The sequence below is a fragment of the Aquila chrysaetos genome, chromosome 8, assembly GCF_900496995.4.
Source record: "Aquila chrysaetos chrysaetos chromosome 8, bAquChr1.4, whole genome shotgun sequence".
Taxonomy (NCBI): domain Eukaryota; kingdom Metazoa; phylum Chordata; class Aves; order Accipitriformes; family Accipitridae; genus Aquila; species Aquila chrysaetos.
The window spans coordinates 23,578,656-23,591,249 of NC_044011.1; the positions used below are offsets into that span (position 1 = coordinate 23,578,656).

A 12,594-nucleotide genomic window follows, 5' to 3' on the forward strand; every position below is an offset into this window, starting at 1 on the left:
CCAGAGCCTTCATGTGCACTGTAGAAAATATTATAGACTATATCATAACATTTCTCATTAATATTCTTCAACATCCACTTAGCTGGTATTTCTCTTCTTATTTTCTAATTTTTTCGAACAGCTGGCTTGGGCAGATCCCCAGTTTAAATACACATGCCATTCTGTGACTCACCTTCCACAACATTTGTCCCAGCACACACACCTTATTAAAGTCTTGCGATTGTTATGTGATGCTGACAAGAGTTTGAAAATTGGCTGTAATCAGTTCCAAAGAGGACCGTGTCCATACTATTCCCCAGATATCCTGAAATAGTTGCTGCCTGTTTCTGAAGAGACTTTCTTCACAGGCAATTGCCTAATTTTTACACAAAGCAGGTAGTGCTGATTTAAAGTTACATAGGGTGTATGTCAGTATTTAAATACAAAAAGGCATAAGGATGCAACTACAGGTGAGAGCAAACGTCTGCCTAAGCTAGCAGCAAACAGTAGAGGAGAGAGCAAGGTTGTATCGATATTTTTTACATTATTTTTCTAGCCCACAGGGACATGCCCCTGAGCCAAACGCTACATATGGGAGATAGATACTATCCTGAATTCCTCAGCAGTGCCCACTGAAATCCGTGGAATCTTTGCCTGTTTGATCTGTGTGTGCAAGGAGGCTGATCCATACCTTTGAATGCCCTTTTTGCCTTGCTCTGTATCTTTTCTACTCCTGCTGCATAAAGGGAATTAGAAGAAGGGGGAAGATGGAGGACAGGAACCGCACTGGGTACTCCAACTCAGGATATCAATAGGTGTTACGATGTTTTATGTCTTGTTCTTTTATTTTCTTTTCCCTGACAATCCTGAGATTCCACATGCTCTTTTGTTTGCTTGTTTCCAAAGAAATGAGTATGTCTGCTTACAGATGTAACATATGCTTACATACTTGGGCTGAGCAAAAAATGTCAGCATAGGTTGTCTGTTTTTTTCAGTTATGTGCTTTCACGAGGTCAATTTTAAAACTGTAGATGCTGGTAAGTTGAGATGTCTGTTCAGCAGCAAGCTGCATGGTAAAATTTTGTACTATTCATAAGGGAGATATTTTCTACCTCACTATTATGAACATTTTATCAGAAAAAAAATTAAACTGTAGTAAGCAGTAGTAACTCTTCTATACAAAGTTAACAAGCAGCCAAATAACAACTAATAAGTTGTCTTCTTTTTCTCTTAATGGTTTGTAAAACTATTATTAGATTTGAAGGTTGTTCAAATTTTTAGTGCCTTCTAAAAAAAGTCATTCCTTCCTATAGTCAGCTGCATATTTTCTGAGTGACAAACACTAAAAGAACAAACAGCTACAGAAACCATGTAACTAACAGTAAAAGACCAGCAGATGCCCCATAGCCTTCTGAAGAGTGGCCAATTTTTCACTACATGCAGCAGGCAATTGAATGAGGCCCTACATGTTTAAGAATAAAAGAATGGAATTGCAGATATTCTCTAGGAAATCAGTGCAATACAGTGATTGTGCAGCAGCTGCATATTTTAATGTATGCAATAAACTAAATGGTAAAACTCTTTCCCCTCTTTTTTATCTTATTGTTATGATTTTTGCACGGCAAGAACAGTTTCCTCCATTAGTACACGAGCTACAGCTTTGGGATGTTGTAATCTGTTCTGACATCTGTTTATCTCAAACCCTTCTTGGTTTTGTCCATAATCCTAAGACCTCGGTCAGAAAAAATACCAGTATTCAAAATATTTAAAGCTAAAGCATATATCTGGAGGAAGGAGAAGAGAAAGAGGGCTTATGTGTTATTTTCAGGGATGTCCTGAATAGAGAGTGACCATAAAATGTTGGTGTTTTTAAACTGAGGCATTTATAAAGCCTTATGCCTGGAGTTGGAGTGTCATTCAATCTGACTTCATTCTCCCAGTGTCTGATATCCTGCCAGTTTGCTGTACTAATCTTCATTGTTTCTTAGGACAGAAGCCAAGGCTGCTTTTACTGTTCTTCTGTCTACTCATGCTGTAGCAGAAGGCAAAAACCTGACCCCTACTGCATACAGCTGTAGATTTTCTATAATAAGGGTACCAAACCCAAAGGACCAGGCTAAAGAGTGAAAGGCAGAATCGGATTCTTAGAAAAATTCAGGTGCCAAATTACCACAGAAATATATAGGAAAGATGTGGTACATCTTGAAAGACCTAGACTGTGGGACAAGTTTCAAGATTAAGACTCTTTAATGTGTATGGTTAGTTGTTTATAATTATGGTAAATGTCTAAGCACTGATTATAGCTACAGCCAGAATGGCTGTTTAAGCTCAGGCTGTAGTCAGCGGATATTTAGAGGATATGAATCATTTGCCTAGTGCCACCTAAGGTGCCTTAGGGAACCTGAGATGTTTACACAGGGCTAGTATCCAGCACCAATGAAGCAGCAGCTGAGAGCCAAGTGGGACACATCTGGGCATCTAAAATGGCACCAGATACCCATCTGTGGGGCATAAAGCTTAAGCAAGGCATATAATAGAAGTTTAGACATTTAGCTATGTAGAAATCTGCAAGTCTCAAACTAGGTGATGTCCTAGGGCCATCTTAACAACATCTTTCATTGACACCTTTTGCTCTGAACTCACTGCAGCCAAAGCAATAGAGAAAGGGAACTTCCACTGAGTTTCCAGTTGGTTTTTGAGATATATTCTACCAGTCCTCAACAGATTACAGTGGGTATATGCCACAAATGCATTCAATTGGCCGCTTCTTTTGTGAGTCCCATTGCATAATCTGTCTTTATGGTTTTCTTTTCTTCTATGGAAGCTGATGAGCCTTATTCCATCGATGGATTACCACCGTCTATGCCGCCATATAAGGACTACGCCATAACATCGGTGATTGTTGCTAGATCTCCTTTTGGCTAAACAGCAGGCTGAAATGATGGAGAGAGGGAAAAGCAGAACCCAGAGTACTGATGTGTACAGTGACAGTGGCACAGCAAACAAGTGAGAAGGAAAAGCTGCTAAAACTCTGGGAGTAGCCAGGATCGTTTTCCTGATTTTCTGACACTGCATTTTGCACCTATCATTTAATGATGTTTTCCTCATCTTAAAACTCCCCCTCTACCCCCTTGCCTTTGATGTCTGTTTGGTTTACCTAGCCAAATTCTGTCAGGATCCCCTTGCGTGTTTTTTTTTTTTCTTCTCCACGGTTTCAGAAAGCAATGAAGGTAATTATGAATTGTAAAATGAGAAGGAGGAGGAGCTGTAAAATGAAGATTGAAACTGAAGACTGATTGCTCAACAATGACCTCATTTTACAAATGAAAATCTATTGGATTCTATTAGACCTAGTTGCTGACCACAAAGTCCATAGATTTTCTTATTTTTAGTATCTTTCCTTCTGTAGATTTGTATTTCATTATCTGAACAAAACATTTCCATTTAAGTTTGTACCCTTTATAACTCTATCATTTCAAAATGGTCTGGCTGAAGTTAGAAAGATTATGTATTTGCAGGTACTACTTAACTGAAGTCTGGGCTTTGAAATAATAATGTCAGCTCATTTCACTACTGCAGATGAAAGTATAATATGGTCTTTGAAAATTAAACAGAAAGGCAAAGAAAGATTTGCAAATAAGTTGCTAGTAAACTTTTTGCTTGTTTTTAAGGAAACATTATCAATATTGGGAAGAGAATCTTTTTCTGTTTATTTAAAACATATGCTACCATGTTAATTACTGCTGCTGGAGAGCAAATGGCCAATACATATTTTTTAAAACAAATAGGTTTTACTGGCCATTCTGCAATGTAATTAACCCATAAGCTTGTTCAGGCTGGAAACCATCACCCATCATAATTTTGTACAGCACTGAGTGTAATAGGAACTTAATCTCATTTCAGGTTCTGGAGCGGGTATTTTAATTAAATTAGCAAACGGTGATGACGACAACAATAACAGGAATTCCTGATGGTAGAATGCATCAGTAACAACCACCTGGTAAGCTCTGCCAGGCGGTTTGCCATCAGTACCAAATACTGGCGGCATTGCTCTTCCTATCTAAAGTTAGAGGCGCGCAAGTGGATTGTGATAGCAGAGAATGAAATTTGCCCATAAGGTAAATTACACACCACTTAGGCACCGCTCACGCCTTAGAAAGAGGACACTCATCAGGAATATGAGGCCAGGGTTGGGCTGCTTCCCCTTCATTTCATCATGCATCGGGCAGGCATGGGGAGCTGTACGGAAATGAGTGCCTCGTTCCTGTGTCACCGGCAGCCCCGATGTTTGTGCCACCCACCCCGCTGAGCCCGCATGCCTGCCAGTTAGGTGCCGGGACAGGAGCAGGAGGTGGGAGGCAGAAATACAGAGACAGGAAGGTGGGGCAGATTCAGATACTGGGCTAGGAGGAAGGTGTGCTCTTTCAAAATCGCACTATGCTGGTGCGATTTAACTTCCAACTCTTTCAAACATCAGACACCATACTGAGTATGGATCCTCAAACAGTGTGTGTTTGAAGTGACACCGCTTTTAGTTCAGTTTTACACAAAATAACAGGAATATAATTGGCAAATACTCTGATCTTCAGTCAGTGAAGATCCAGAGCATCCTTTGCGGTACGCTGTGCCTATGCATTGCAGGGTCTCAGCGTTTTCCCCTTTCTTTCCCCAGAGCTTTCCGCATTTCATTTAATCAACTGAAATCTGATCACTCTCCAAAAGCAACAGGAAAGGTAAGTGAACACATGATTCTGAACTCAGTCCCCAGGTAACACTGGTGTGGGAGCTCTAGAAAGAAGCCAATGAAATGCGTTTAGAGACAGAATTGTGTAGCAGCACTCTGTTTCAGCATCTCTGACCATAACGCTTAGAGACAGCTTCTTTACAACTCCTGTCCATACGCCATTGCTAGCAGAGGAAAGCATGCAGAAACTGAAGGATCCTCCTGTTTTATCTAAAAGGGTGAAACAGAGCACGTTCTCCCAGTCAATGGCTTTTCTATAGGAGTTAACCAAAATCTTCTGAGGACATACTGTGCTCTTAGTAGTATCTGATCAATAAATAGGACTTTCTGGCTGGTCTATTAACTGTATCTTCATAATTATTTTATATGATTATATTAAAGAGGCTACTTAAGTATTTTTGTAGTACAGACAACATTCTAATGAGAAGTTTGTTTTATAATTCAGCTTTTCCTCCCAGGCTGTAACATCTTTGCTGCAATCGGTTACTTTAAAGAATCACATCACAAAGATTTTTCAGTTACGTAACAATAGAAGGTGGATGCTGATGATTAGTGAGCTAACAGCAGGTGAGCACCAGCATTTTGTTCATAAAACACCCAGCATCTTTAGTAAAGCATTAGGATACCTCTTTTCCAAAGCATGAGAATGAACATTGATCAGTGATGACTGTGTATTACCTCCAAGTCTCAAAAAAAACCCCCAAAGTGGTGATCTGCAGATAAAGTATTCTCACTGATGAAGGGTCACTTCTTTTAATGGGAAGCCCATATTTGAAATCAGATAGCAAAAGATGTATTGTTTTCTTGAGAAAAACTGACAGTGGACTCAGCTGAAGGTTTATAAAGCAAGAGTGACTGGGCTCAATCAACAGAGTTTATACAACAAACACTTGGAGATAAAAATCAAGGCGAGGCCTTAATTCAGAAGGGATGTGCATTATACTCTCATTACTGCACTGTCTAGTTGGATCATCTTGGATCAGCTCCAGTATGTCAACAGCATGGGGGCAAACTCCCGCACATGTAGCAGCACTAAAATCACTGCTAATCAAAATAGTCTATTAAAACTAGAATGAAGATGTACACAGCATTCCTGCAGCAAATAGGCATATCAGAGTGTTTTTTCTTTAGTAACTTTAATTTATGAAAGTGAGAAAAGGACATTTCCAAGCATCAATTAACATAAGAACTATATGTAGGCATGCAAGTCTCGGGGGCTATGTTGTGTCGCCTTTCAGCACGCTTTGAGACACATCAAGAACCACCTATGTAAAGGGTAGTCTTGTCTCTTTCAGGCCTTTAACTTCACTCTACTGTGCTGGCAGTTTATTGGACTTTTCTATCGACGTTGTTTGGTTAGGATGTTATTCAGGTTTCCACTGCTCCAGTTATTTCTAAATCTTAGCGATGACCGAGATCTATGACGTAGCAGAAATAAACTTACACTTCCCCACTTCTGCAGCTCTTCCCTAGGCAAGGCTGGGCTGTGCGGAGGAGACAGCGTTCCTAGCCATCGGGTGCTGCGCACTGTTTGCTCTGCGGTGTTTTGTGCACGGGGGGGTATCCTGCAGATGAAGCAGCCCAGCCCCGGGGCTCTGAGGAGCATCTGGTCCTGTAATTTTCCCTTGGAAGAACTGGGGAGGATGCCGAAGGGCCCCAGCCGCTCATGAGGAGGCGGCCTCGAGGCCCACCTGTTGCTTCTTCCCGGGCGTCTGGGCCAGGAGGAGAGCAGGTTTCACCGTGCCTCTGCTCCCCTCGCTCCGCTCCCGGGAGCCGCCGCTACCGCTGCCCTCGCTGCCACGCGCGGCCCGCTCCTCCTGCGCGCCGCACCCAGGGCCGGCAGCCACGCCAACGCACCCTCCGTTCCTCGTGGTTCCCGGCACCGCGTGCCCCCTCCCTCAGCAACATGTTGCAAATCTCGGCATTTACAGGCACCTTTAAACACGTCCGTAATTCCCCACTCACCTTCCTCTAAGTGTCCCTTCCCCTTTAGAGACAAAGTGACCAAAACTGGAGGCGGTGCTTCAAAGCGGGATATTAATGTGGTAACATCCTACTTCTCACTGTAATACTGTTTCCTTACTCATGTTTTCCCCTCAGTTCCCGAGGCAACAGCACCTTTTCCTTAAATTACGCTCCCTTCCCCCCCCATTCTTTCCACTCGCACGGTGCTGCGTGCGGCTCCCGCGGCGGCCGGCGAGGGGCCGGGGCTGCCCCCTTCCCCCGGGAGCCCCCGGGACCCGCCCGCAGGCCCGAGCGGAGCCGCCCGTCGGGGGCAGCGCCCGGCGGCCCGCCCGGCCCCCGCGGCCCCGCCTCCCCACGCCTCCGCCGTCACGGCGGGACGGGGCGGGAACGGGCTGGGGCCTGGCCGCTCCTCCCTGCCCCGCCGCCGCCCGCCCGCCGTCAGCAGGTTCGCCGGGGCCGGGTAAGAGCAGCGGGAGCTCCGCTGGGGCGCCGGGGGGGTGTTCGCCGCCCGCCCCGGGGGAAAGGGGTGGTCGGGGCGGTGTCCGGCCAGCCGGGAAGGGGCTGCCAGGCGCCGGGAGCCTGTCAGAGGGCGGCGGGAAGGGCCGCAGCTGGCCGGGGCCGCCGCGCCCCGCGGGCCCCGGCTGCGGTCGGGGCCGCCCTCCCCGGCCCGGCGCTGCCGCCTGGCCTGGGGCGAGCGGGGCGGCTGTGGGCGGGAGGGGGTGAGCGGGCCGTGGGGCGGGCAGGGCCCGGGCCGCGGGGCGGGGCGCGGTTCTGTAGCGCGGTCGGTCGTGTCAGCCTTTGCCTCACGCCCCTCCCCGAGGCATCCCCCTGATGTCATGGCTTTGGGCTTGACGCTGGCCGTGATGCTCCAAAGAGGGACTCGGGGCCTGCAGCTGGTGTTTGTTTTACCGCAGTTGATGTCGAACTGTAGGGTAGGATGGTCACCTTCGCCGTATCGAAACGCTCTCCGTGCTGTTCCAGATCCGAGGTGAGCAAGGCACGTCGGCAGGAGGAAGGGAGATTATAAAAATCACCTATGTAAATAGCAAGCCCGGCCCTGGCGCATCAGGCCCCTGGCCTGACCTTACCACTGCTTTCCTGGTGAGCCACTCACCGCTTTATTAGAAAAGGGCACTTCTTGAAACTGTAGAAGGAAGTGGAAGGTTTCGCTCTGCTTTGCGTGAAATGCAAGGCACTGCATCGTAATTGAAGCTCAATGATAAAATCCCAGGGTGCTTATTGCCAGAAGCGATGTGCTCGTGTTGTGAACCCCTCCGCTGATGAACAAGCCATGCAAAGGCAGAGAGCCGAGCTGGCAGGGCGAGCGGAGCCCTCCTGACCGATCATCATTCAGGCATGTGCTTTGCCGGCAGTGCAGCCCTTCTGCTTGGAGCTGAGGGTTTTGTGCAAGTGCTGTTAATAGAAAAGAAGGAAAAGAGGAGAAAAAAAAAGTTAAAATATATTAAAATTAGAAGAAAGTGATGCTAAATGGTGGCATTGTTATAAACTGATTTGTGTTCCCTTCATGAAGACATCTCTTGTAGTCTTATCAGAATATTAACTAGCACTCTTCATGGTGGCTTATGTTGAAGTGAAACTCTTGCGGGGCGGGAGAGGAAAAAGAGAACATGAGCTATAAGTAGTCATTAGCATCCTGGTAGGCCTCAGAGAGCCTCAGCATCCAGCACAATCAGATGTTTGTGCAAAGATAACTTCTCCGTCAGTGTACTTGATCTGAGCACTTGGTTCAAAGTGAACACGCTGCCATTAGGGAGACTTGGGTGAGAACATGTAGCGTGCTAGATGTCCTGTGGTTCTGGTCCATCTTCGTTTTCCCATGAGACATTGTCTATCAGCAGCACAAGAAACTTGGCACTTTGAAATGGCCGTCTCAGGTCCGTTTTCAGCCCTCCCGTTCCCTCCTCTCCCCAATAATTCCAGTACCCAGTGTTCATTTACCTATTCCTGCTTCATCGTAGGGCCTCTAAATGCTTTGTGTGCACCTAGGAAACGTAATTCCTTTACTTAAGGCATTTCCCCGACAACTAATATGTTCTCTTAGGTTTGTGAAAGCTATGTGCTTCCTTCACCTAGTTCATTATAAATATTGGTGTGGATGAATCGGACAATGATAAACATAGTCTTTTTTTAGCCATATATGCTGAGCATTGGTGATGCATTAGGCCTAATAGTATTTCAGGCTTCTGTAATTTAGTTTTCCACACTGGGCAGTTCTAAATGCCACTGCTTTAAATTACGTCTTTGTTGGACAGAATAATTTCTAGGGAAAATGACTAAAACACTGACAAGTGTCACATCTAGTATTATTTTTTTTTTCTTTCTAAAAAAAATACTTCTAGCTATTACACAATGTGAGCTTGGTTTTGGTATGTTTCAGCATGACTAGTGTGGCAAGGCTGAGGGAACTGGGCAGAGAGGAATAGAAAATTACCTTTTGACATCTTTTATGTTAGTGTTGCTGCGTTAGAGCAAAGAAAGTTTTAAATAACCTTTGCTTTTTCCTACCCTATATGGATTTAAGTTTGACTTCTCCCTGAAACTAGATGATAAAAGAAAATCTGGAAATGTTTTTTTTTGTTGTTGTTGTTGTTTTTTTCTTTTAAGGCGGCAGGAAGGATTTCGTTTTACTGCTATTTTGTTTGCATGTTTATTATGCTCCATAGTTGGTTTTGTATTATGGAAGCCCCCAGCCTGCCTTTGTGGACCAGGATTCCAGCACATTAGAAGCTGTAAAAGCACAAAGTGGAAAATACAATCTGTGTCTCAAAATATTTTAGCCTAAGTATAAGGGGAAAAAAAATAGATAAATCCAGAAAAAACTTACTCTCCCCCATCCCCACTAGAAAAAATAGTGACAGATTTAATGCTCACCTGTGTAGTACTAAGTCAGTTGCTATGAGTTGGTTATAAGAATCCCTTAGGTGCTGTAGCAGGGAGTACTTATCTTACAGTGTACAGTCTGCCCTTTATTCCAACAGCTTTTTTTTTTTTTAAATATTAATTTTACCTGCTGCAAAGTTGCTGCTAAAGTCAGCAGCAGATGCTGTCCGAAGATGGTAATGTGTTTCAAGTTGCTGTAGGTAGGTACCAGAGTCACTCTGTAGATGGACCTTGTCTCCTCTCAGTATTTGGGTGGTAAAACCTACTGAGGTGAAATAAATTGAGCAATTCTATATTGGAGGAATCTTACTAATCATGGCTGTTACTGTGATACAAATTTTCTGTAGCTAACATTGTGACTGGCTGCAATTTTTTGCTGCCAAAGTCTTTCAGCAGTTTGTCATTTTTGCCTGTGTTGTCACCCTGCTTGAAGGATTTTGCACTTTTTTTTGGCAGTAGTTTACAAAGGAAGTCACATTTAGGAGCTGTTTGGGAGAAGCTTTGTTTCTGTGACCTTTATTTAGGAAAAAAAAAAATCACATACAAGAAAGCCTTATGACTTGTCTCTGGATATTTAAAGGCATAAAATCCTAATTCAGATCAGATTTAAATTTTCAAGCATTTCTATGGAATGCAGCATGTACTTTTTGCTTTCTCAAAGTTAAGGATCCATGTAAACATTTCTAGGTCCTGATGCTAAAACATTGCTTAAACGGTAAAATTATTAAGGGTTCTTATCCTAATGTATGGGGGCAAGATTTATAGGAGTAGGAAAACTCTTTGACTGTCTAAATGAGAAAATACAAAATAGATTAGGTGCTTATTAACTGTAGCTGTCTGGAGTCTGCAAGTGTTGTGGTTTAACCCCAGCCAGCAAGTTAAGTACTACACAGCTGCTCACTCACTCCTCCCTGCTCCCAGTGGAATGGGGAAGAGAACTGGGGGGGAAGTAAAACTCTTGGGTTGAGATAAGAATGGTTTAATAACTAAAATAAAATAATAACAATAATAATAAAAAATATAATAATTGTAATGAAAAGGAATATAACAAAAAGAGAGAGAGTTAAAACCCAAGAAAAGACAAGTGATGCACAGTGCAGTTGTTCACCACGTGCTGACCGATGCCTGCACAGCGATCGGCCCCTCCTGGCCAACTCCCCCCAGTTTATATACTAAGTATGACATTCTGTGGTATGGAATATCTCTTTGGCTAATTTGGGTCAGCTGTCCTGGCTATGCTCCCTCCCAGCTTCTTGCACACCGCCTCGCTGGGAGAACATGGGAAGTGGAAAAATCGTTAAGTTAGGATAAGTGCTACTTAGCAACAACTAGAACATCAGTGTCTTACCAACATTATTCTCACACTAAAACCAAAACACAGCACTGTACCAGGTACTAAGGAGAAAATTAACTGTCCCAGCCTAAACCAGCAAGATATTTAGGTGACTGCTGCTGAGATCTAACATGTGCTGTGCCTGTCATGACACATCGTTTTGTCCTGATGGAGCTTTCAAGAATGGCACTGGGGAGCTGCTCAGTTGTGGAGTTCCCACTTTCTTGTCTCTGCATTTGGCAGTGATCTGGCTGGAAATAGCAAAGGAAAAGTGGATTTTTCTCCATGCCTGACAAACACCTTTCTAGAAAACAAGTTGATATTCAGGTTAATTTTTTGCTTGGGTATGGAGTTACAGTGTGATGCAGGAACCAGTTAATGTAGAAATTAGGAAAAATATATAGTGATCCTTTGCATTCCTTGAATTTCATGTATGTACAGAGAGGTCTTGCTTCAGTGAGTGTTGATGAAGTGTTCTGATTATTTCATTTGTGCCAGTAGACTCAGTTCTTCAGGCTTTCTTCAGTAGCTCGACAAGCCTAGTTGCCATTAGGTATACTCCCATTCAAAGACAGAGATGTTGAGCAGAAAATAAAAGGTACAATCAAAAGCTCACACCCAACTGAAACTTTTAGAGGAACTGAAGACTACCACAGATGTAGCTGTGTTCCACTTTGAATGCAAAGTGTACTTCCCTCAACTGCAGCAGGTTATTAACTTTCCCATTTAAAAAGTTAGGCAAGCAGTAATACCAAAATACATCACAACAGAGTAGTTAAATGCTGTGGAAGTGAAAAGAGGTAATTTCTATGGAAATTCAGAGTCTTGATGAATGCTCCTATCACCTTGGTATGGAAGGAAGTGCTTGGTGCCTGCGTCTGTTTTGTTTCCTGGTGGTTGAAACCCTAACCTTGTCAAAGCCATTAGCAAAACTCCCATTGGCTTCCCAAGGGCTCAGCTATCTGTGTTTTCAGAGGAGTTTGAGTCACTCGGCACTAACAAGCGAAAGGTGTGTGAATGGAAGTAGGGTGTTCGTTTGGTTCAGACACCCGTGTTTGCTTTGAGAACTAGAATGAGGAAGAAGTTCAAACTTCCCGTTTAAAAAATAATAATAAACAAATACAATATTTTCCTTCTCTTTGAGCTCTTCAGTTTGTTTTTTCTTGACTTGGGGAGTTTGTGGTGAAGACTGGGAGGCAGTGAGAGCTGATGGCTGACCCCTTACCTCTCCTTCTGTCTGTTCCCCAGACCAGTAGCTTACCCCGTCACCAACCTGTATTATTAACATGCTTGGTAATAGTGTTGCTGGTGGAAGAATTTGTATGGAGTAAAACAGATGTGAATTTACACTCCTATCCTACAAATTTACTATAAATCTCAATTGAAATATGTGTGTTGATACAAAGAATTGTATAAACAATCAGAGATCTACACATGCAGATGAAAAGCTAAACTGTATCCTGTGGACTTTGCAGTTTATCATCTGAACATCCTTTCATTATGTGTTGTGTTTGGCTGCCCAACTATGTAGCTAGAAGCCCAACTATGTAGCTAGAAAGTTGAAAAGCTCAAAGTCTTACCTATTGTACAATCTGTACATTTGTCAGTATAGTGCAGTGTAACTTGTTTAAAGATATGTTTAGATGTAGAAATTTTCAAGACAAAACAAGAA

General features: G+C 43.5%; 1 protein-coding gene across 4 annotated transcripts in view; it reads left to right on the forward strand.

Annotated features, from left to right (window-relative positions):
• The first annotated feature begins 7,027 nt into the window (after window positions 1-7,027).
• STX7 (syntaxin 7) overlaps window positions 7,028-12,594 on the forward strand; it is a 34,834-nt gene continuing 29,267 nt past the window's right edge. For 2 of the 4 annotated variants that reach the window (XM_030022916.1, XM_041125439.1), the window contains exon 1: window positions 7,028-7,148. The gene's annotated coding sequence lies outside the window, so the exon portion shown is untranslated. Of the gene's footprint in view, window positions 7,149-7,435; window positions 7,677-12,594 lie in introns of those variants that run through there. The other 2 variants (XM_030022918.2, XM_030022917.2) reach the window with 2 other exon arrangements.